Raw genomic sequence first — 6,451 nt, forward strand, 5'->3', positions numbered from 1 at the left:
ATAAATTCCCTCTGAAGAGGCTGCGAATTCAAGCACCTGCCTGAAGAATTTTTTACAAACTGAGCACTGAGGTGGAGATATGTCCTAACAATTCTAAGCTTCACCCCAGTGATCTCCTTGCTGGCTCCCTCCCCATACATAAATCCTTCATGAACTGTAAATCCTTTGAGCACCACAATTGTATTTGTAGCTGTAATGGTACTAATGAAAGATAGGGAAGATAATTTCTTTCCAGTCCGTTCTTACCCTTCAAAGTTGATTCTGAGTTGTTAACTCAAAGAGGAGCCACACAGCTGCTGTGCATTTGGGGCACTCTGCCTTGGATGCACCTCCCAAAGCACCTTGCTCTCCAGGGCAGGTACCAGCAGCCAGCTGCATAGCCCACACCTCACAACTTTACACTGCTCTGTGGAGTCAGTAGGAGAAAGCCACCTAACCTCAGTCTTGTGACCCTGGCCCAGCTTTCGCTCCACCCAAGAGTGTGAAGGCTCAGCATAGGAAGTTTACCTGGGGCTGCCCTGCTTAGGGTACTGCACCCAGGAAGATGTGAGGCAGGGAGGACCACACAGATGTATCTGCAGAGAGCTGATCCCCAGCACTAGTCCTCACCACCTGGACAGCCTGGTCTCCATGGGAGCTCAGGTCACAGCAAGATGGGGTATCAGGGGCAGAGGGACAAGCCAGTATTGCTTGACAAACAGACATAGCACTGGCCATTCCTTCTCCTCACCACCAGCTCTTCTGGGGATCCCAGTTGGTGCAGCACATTTGGAAAACAGTTTGCTATCCAGAACACTCCAGTGGACACCCCTGCAGCTGCACCTGGGAAGCCTGGCAGCAGCATTAGCTGAGACCCCACCGTGGTGGGCACCTACCCCAAAAGCCTGCCATGTCCCATCTCCCAAACTGTACTGACAACTAACAACTGGTGGGCAACTACCCCAAAAGCCTGTCATGTCCCATGTCCCATCTCCCAGATTGTACTGACAAGTAACAATGGGCACCATCCTTTCCCTGCCACAGGACAGCCAGGTCAGGTCCTCACAGCACTGCTCCCGCACAGCTCTGTCCTCCCAGAGAGCTGTGGGAGCATGCGCTGTGGAGACAGACCCACCCATCATTCCTGGCTCTTCCCAAGGCTATCAGGACAAGCAACAGCCAAGGTACCATCTGGAGGACAGATAAGCCCCATGGGGTCAGAGCCAAAGCCATGCGACCCACGTCCAGCACCCCAGTAAGGTCTGCTGTTACTGAGACACCAATGTTGCCCTCCCCATGCACAAACACTCTAGGTGCAAAGGAACAAGGTGTTTCCCCCTAATTCAAAAGCAAAGCAGCTCTTTGCAGAAGGCTCTTTGCAGAAGTATGCCCATGGGAAGCTCTGCTGGCAAATAAACCACAGAAGACGGGCAGCTGGACAATAGCCCTTCCTCAGTTTACCTGCTGGATCTCGTTCTGCCCGGCTGCATGGAGCTCAGTCAAAGGAAGCTGCTCAGAGGCAGGGAGCAGGCAGCAAAACAAAGGCAGGGAGAATACCAGCCAGCCCAAAGGAACAGTGGGGAAGCTGGTAATTGGGCTCTGTGTGTTTGGCTTTCGCCAAGCTAGCAGGTTTGTTTTTCCCAGGCTGGAGCCTAGATTGAAAGAGACATGGAGTTATTAAAGAACTCAACCTAGAAAGGAGAAAAAAAAGAAAAAAATGTTGGCTGTGACGGCTGGAGGTGAATCTCAAGTAATGAGAGTGCGGTGGGGGCTTTCTGCTCCTTCCCAAGGACGGAGAGGCCTGGGAAATTATTTTCATTCGGCAGAGAAAAATGGAATTTAAACAAAATTCATTCCAGTGGGCTTTTATTGCTAGTTTAACTCATTTCTCAGACAGGAAAGAGCTTATTGGCAGGATGCAAAAGCTCCTGCTACAGAAAGGTAGAGCTGTTGCCTTCCTGGTTCCTTCCTTATTGCAGGAAGATTCTTGCAGAGATGCGGGTCTAAATGGGACCTGTTGGTGAAGCAGACCCAGAGCCATCCTCAAGAAGGGAACTCCCCACAGAGGGGCTGATTCTGAGTCCTTTTGCCAGGCAGATGATGCACGGAGCTGTACACCTACCTGCAGGTCTGTAGTTCTTCTTTCAGGCAGATTGCATGCAGGAGCTCAGGGCAGACCAAAAGCCGTGCTTGTGCAGCGGGAAGCCTGGGATGCTTTATCCTGCTCTGGCCCCACACCCTGCAAATGCCAGGTGTCGGTATGGGGCAACCCTCCCTATGTTATTGCAAAGCACACTATAGATACAAAATTTTCAATAAGATAACCAACTACCTTATATATAAGTCTGGTGACAGGAAGTAAAATATATTTGCATCTTCTTTCTGCTTTAGTTCAGGGAGAACTTGCCCTGAGCCTTGTGGTCTTACCATCAAGTAAAGGTGATGTGAAATCCTGCTGCTAGACAAGCAGTCCTGAAGGCTGGGGAAAGCAGCATGCAAACCATGAGATCCAGGGGTAAAAAATGGGACCAGTGGGAGCTGCTGATGATCCCACACTGCTCTTCTCACTTCCCTCCCTCTTTAACCTACATGTCAGCAGACCAAAGGAGACAGAGCGAGGTGCTGAGTGTGCACAAACCAGCCCAGCTCTGCTGATGGCAGCACAATTTCACTGATTCACACCAGGTGAGGGTTTACTTATTGGCACAGTACCATTCGCTTTCCTAGGAGCCTATGCTTTCTCAGAGATTTGTTTAACTGGCATGGTCTCAGGTGTTTGACATGAAGGAGGTCTTTCCAGCAGCCATGTCCACACAGCATCTTGCTGGTGTCCTGAGGGAGGGAGGTGGAGGGCCAGACCATGGGAAACTTTACTTGCGTCTCCTTGAGGCATGGCCCAACCTTGTAAATCAAGAACAGGAGAGAAAGAAGGGAGTAACTCTCAGAGTTGAACTCCTTCCTAGAGAAAACATACTCTGTTCTCCAAGGACTTTGCAAGTGTCTTCTCTTCATGGAGGAGTTCAGAGAAGTCCTAACGACGAGCACTGACTAGAGGCACATCAGAAACTGAACCAGTAACCCCCTGAAACCACTGCAACATCATTGCTCTGTTGCTTTAGCAACACAGTGGATTATGCTGAAAAGTTCAGGGGTCTACTGTGGGCAGAGTTGTCAAAGTTTAGACATCCAGATTGACATGGACTACTTTGCTTACCTTTGTTTTGGTTTTTGCTATTACTCTGTTGTCTGCTAATATGGTAGGGAGAAAAAACTGTATTGGAATACAATACACAGAATTAAGACAAAGTAATAGCTAACATAGAACCTTGGCTTCCTTTGTGTGTTGTATTTCTTTCTTAATATTCTTATTATGGAACTTAAACAACGGCTTATTACCAGCAACTGTCCATCCTTGCTGTTGGACTAGCTGCTTGTTGGATTAGCTGCTTGCTGGTGTTTTTCTTTCTCTGAGAAATTTTGAATAACTAGCATTAGGCAAACTTTCACCCCTTGTGGGGTGTTTCAAAACACACAGGCAGTTCCTGTTCAGGAAAAGTTGGAGAGTCTGAAGCATAATGAAACTCATGTTTCCCAAAACCAGACTTTGGTTGTATTTACACAATTGATACTGAGCTGAGTGTAATATTGCTGCTGTAGCTCTTTCTGCAGGTTTTTGCCATTCCATGTGTATTCCAGGAACACATGGACAGCCTGGCTGGGCCACGGGCTTCATGGCGAGCAGAGGACCAGGGACACGCCTGCTGGGAGGTAAATGTGTGTGCTCCTCCTGGGCAGGAGGGACAACTGAGATCACACTAAGAATACTGTGGCTGCTGATTGCCCAAGTACACAACACGTCATGTCTCTGCATTCTCTCTTTCATACCATGGTCCTGTGTTCATGCTTTCTCTTTCAGGTCCTCCATGACAAAATCAAACACACCCAGGCTGGAACTCTGGAGTGGTCAACTGGCTGGAGGTACAAACCAAGGAATCTCCACAAGGTGAACTTCACTGAAACTGCTAAACATACAAGAATCAGTGATTAAGCAGCTGCTACATGTGTTAGTTTTTCTGTATTATTCTAATTACCATGTTGTGACAAGCATCAAAACAACTCCACCAAGTTTCAGGGCTCATGCCTTTAGTCTTAAAGCTGACAAATGATAAGGATCTTTGTGATCTCAGTGCAAACCTGAGATGGGTCAGAACTGATGAGAGGAAAGACTAACTCTGCTGTTTGCCACCCAAGGGAACAGGAATGGAGTGCAACGGGGTAGTCATGGTTTCTCCCACACAAAGGTGCACCGGTGCAGGTGGGAGAGGGACTGGCAGCAGGATTTCCATTCTGCTCTGTCAGCTCTCCGAGGTTGTACTTTTAAGACTTAAGAGTCCAATTAAATACTCAGTTCTGCTGGGTTTTTATAGTGGTATAGACAGCCTTTTCTCATTCACACAATTAAATATGCCATTACCTTCACTTCTGACAATTTTGATTTTTGCCTTTGTGACTGTGAACACGAGCCTGTTTGTTATGCCAGTAACAGTGCTCTGTGCTTATCAACATGAGGTTGTGATATGATTTTCTCAAAGCATCCCTATGTACCAATGCTGTATATTCCTAAATCTCAAATCCCCACTACAGAGATGAAATTAATCCTGCCCTGCTCACTGCCAAAGCTGCAGTTGGCCATGCCTTGTCCCCACAGACAAGGCACGTGGCAGTGGTACCTACCAGGTCTGGAGACAACAGGACCACATCAGAAAGGTGATGGCCACCTGCAGAGCAGCCAAGAGAACAGACAATAGGTGAGAAACACAGCCTACAGTGGTTACAACCATGCAGAGCCTATTTTTTATGGTCCAGACATATGCAAATAGAAAACCTGCCTATAAGCCTACAATGAACTCGTAGATGCAGAACTGAACTCTCCTCCAGAGATCTACAGTAACATTCTAGGGGACCATATACCCTCTCAAGGGCACCAGACCCCTTTCCACACAATGTTTATGCAGCTGACCTTACAGCATCACAATTTAAAACACACAGAACGCTCTTGGGGAGAGTTACACACGACTTCCACCATTTCCTTAGCCTAAACTATTTGGCTCAACATTCCAGTTTTAACACAAGGCTCATAATTTTGGGTAGCAGTGAATGTTGTATGAACAGTAATTTTGTGTAAATATGGTATATTCTTTTTGGTTTATCTTACAAACAAAAGTTCATTTTTTGCTGCACACGGAGATTCAATGTTCTGACATTCAACACAGATTTTGCCTTCTAGAAACATTTTATAAGGTGAGAGGTAATGGACTGAGAATATTTAAACCACATTTAATAAATTCAGAGTCTAAGCAATACTAAAATGATGCAAAATAAACAAGGAAGATACATCCACAGTCTTCATTTGAGACTTCGAGAGGCTGCTAAATATTTGGCATAAAAGTATTTGAGCTTTTTTTGTCTTAAAACGATTGTATCTGAAAATTAAGCGTGTGAATACATATTGTTTGCAAAATTTTTAAGGCTTTCTTTTAATTGGAGCTATGCATCCTTTAACATTTACTCTTGAATATTTCCTATTGACAGTCACTAAAACAAAGTGTATATTAATGCAGACAAGTTTCATTCATAGATGGTAAGCTACAACAGGATTATTTGCAAGTGCAAAGATCACTCACATGAATAAAGATTTGGTGGATCAGTGACTCCACTGATAAAATTAATAAAATCCTTCTCCACACACAGTCCAGATATGTTTTCTTGCTACTTATCCAAGCAAGTCTGCTTTTGTGTTGTTCCAGTTTAATTAACTGAAAACGCATGATTATTAATGAGAGCTCTGACAGGACGGGAGAGGAAACGTTTCTTGGTGATCAACTTACAGCCACAATAATAAAAAACTCCAGTTCTGTGCAGGAAAAGTAACCCCCTCCTGCTACATTATTCCATTGATCTACAAACATTTACATCTCCTTTGTTAACTAGTTTTCAGTAGAAATGTCATGATTATTAAGGAACACTCTTACAACTGCACCTCAAGAAACTTCAGGTTTGGACTAATCAGCCTAAAAAAGAGGGTCTGTTTTTGTCTTTAAACCATGTTATACGTGAAATCTATTGGGCTTTTCCTGGACATTTGTGGTTTGTTGTAAATAATTAAAACTGGATTTACAAAGGAGAAGAGCCTGTACAATAAATGTAAGAACTGCATGGTACTGTATCTCTGAAAGTCAAAACTAATGAAAGCATTTCATAAAGGCTACAAAATGTTTTCTCCTCCTCTCCTCACATACTTTTGTAATCTACATTCAGTATCAGATTGATGAAAACAAGCACTTGGAAGATTTCTGTCCAACATAATAATAAAGTCTAATAAGAAAGGTTTTGTGGCTATGGCAAGAGAATAGCTTCACCTGAATAAACTCCATCATCCACACTGTGTGCTGAAACTAAACACAGACAACAT

Source organism: Pithys albifrons, chromosome 1, assembly GCF_047495875.1.
Source record: "Pithys albifrons albifrons isolate INPA30051 chromosome 1, PitAlb_v1, whole genome shotgun sequence".
Classification (NCBI taxonomy): Eukaryota; Metazoa; Chordata; class Aves; order Passeriformes; family Thamnophilidae; genus Pithys; species Pithys albifrons.